Source organism: Penaeus monodon, chromosome 16 (assembly GCF_015228065.2).
Source record: "Penaeus monodon isolate SGIC_2016 chromosome 16, NSTDA_Pmon_1, whole genome shotgun sequence".
Classification (NCBI taxonomy): domain Eukaryota; kingdom Metazoa; phylum Arthropoda; class Malacostraca; order Decapoda; family Penaeidae; genus Penaeus; species Penaeus monodon.
The window spans coordinates 17,795,445-17,796,324 of NC_051401.1; positions in this window are offsets into that span (position 1 = coordinate 17,795,445).

Sequence of the window (880 nt, forward strand, 5' to 3'; positions counted from 1 at the left end):
ATATGTTTTGTATTCTATTTATATTAATTTTATTATTATATATATATATATATATCCCATCTATAATATAATTTTAAATTTTAATTTTTTATATATATTTTCACATATATATTTATATAAAATATAATATAGATATATAATATATATAAAATTTTAAAATTAAATGAATAATATATTTTATAAAATAATTAATTAATTTTATATATTATAAATATTTAATAATTTATATAAAATTTTATATAAAATGTTATATATATATATATTAAATATTCTATTTTATTATATAATTATAATTATATTTTATATATATTATATTAAAATATTTTATATAAATAAAGATACCCTTTATTTTTTTTATTTTTATATATTTTTATTTTATATATATAAAAATTTTAAAATATATTTAAAATTTTATAATTATATATATATTAAAAAATTTTATATTATATGTTATTATATATAATTATATAATATTTTTATATATATATTAATATTATAATTTTAGATTAAAATTAAAATATTAAAATATATAAAATATATAAATTTTTATAATAAAAAATATATAAAATATTTTAAAAAATATTTAATATATATATATTAATAAATTATATTTAAAATATATAATAATAATATTATAATATAATAATAATATATATAAAAATATATATATTATATATATATATAAATAAAATAAAAAAAAATAAAATTTTAAGGGTTTAAATTTTAAAATAAATTAAAAAAAAATTTTTAAAAAATTAAAAAAATATTTCATATAAAAAAATTTTAATAAAAACCAATATAAAAAAATTTAATATAACCATAAAATTTTTTAAAATATAAATTTAAAATAATTTTACTTAATTAATATAAAAATATATAA